Source organism: Arachis ipaensis, chromosome B04 (assembly GCF_000816755.2).
Source record: "Arachis ipaensis cultivar K30076 chromosome B04, Araip1.1, whole genome shotgun sequence".
In the NCBI taxonomy this organism is placed as follows: Eukaryota; Viridiplantae; Streptophyta; class Magnoliopsida; order Fabales; family Fabaceae; genus Arachis; species Arachis ipaensis.
In genome coordinates this window covers 2,300,300-2,301,469 of record NC_029788.2, presented here as the reverse complement: position 1 = coordinate 2,301,469, position 1,170 = coordinate 2,300,300, and positions in this window count along the sequence as shown.

Below are 1,170 nucleotides of genomic sequence, written 5' to 3'. Positions count from 1 at the left end.
CCTAATTTGACCGATTTGTTTACTTATCCAATTAAAATGTTAATTCGAATCGGTTTAAGATTCGGTTCATCAGTTTTCCAATCAAACCGGTCGATCTGGTCCGAATTTGATAACTATGATTAATATTCAAGGAATCCATTAATGATTTTCTTAAATAATTATTTTAAAAAAATACTCTTATTGTTAGAGATATAATAAGGACAGCTATACATAGAAGTCTTTCTGGTATATAAGTTCATATAAGTTGGTTCAAACTTAACAAAAACAACCTTCAGTTTAGATTGCCTGTAAATATGCGTTTTCCCAACTCTTGAATAGCGCAAAACTATTATGACAAACGGTTCTTCTCACTCAATCAAAATCGCAACACTCAAAATTCAAACAATGATCAAAATCTCTCAAAATCGTCACGAAAAATGAAGGAAGTTTCGAAACTGAATTCGAAAAGAATTATGAGAAAATGAAATAAGAAGATGAGGAAGAAGAAACAACAGAAGATGAGGAGAAGGAAGAGTTTTAAATTATGTAGAACTTATCAGTACAAAAATACTGAAAATTCTTAAATAATACATATAAATATCTTAGTTTTACACAGAAATTTTTTGCTGCAAATACACAAAAATATTTTCTTTAATGCTACATTTTTTCTCTTCTTCTTTTTTTTTCTTTATTTCTTTCTTTCTTTTGGTTGAATGAATGTAAATTCATGCTCTTCCAAATAATTTTGCAGCATTATGTGTTTTTTCTTCTTCTTTGTTTGATTTTTTTTGCTTTTATTCTTGTTAAGAGAGCAAAACAAGAAGAACTTGAGAAGGTAAAACAAGAAGGAAAAAATTTAAAAAAAGAAGAAGAAGAAGAAGAAGAAGATGGTGATGATGATGGAGAAAAAGAAGAAGAAGTAGCAGAAGATGAGAAGGAAGAAGAGGAAGAGTTTTGAATTATGCAAAACTTATCAATACAAAAATATCGAAAATTCGTAAACAATATATAAAAATATCTTAGTTTTATACCGAAATTGGCTGCAAATATACAAAAATATTTCCTTTAATGTTGTATTTTTTTTCTTATTTTTTTTCTTATTTTTTTCTTTCTTTTAGTTGAATGAATGTAAGTTCATCATCTTCCAAGTAATTTTACAGCATTATATGTTTCTTCTTCTTCTTTGTTTGA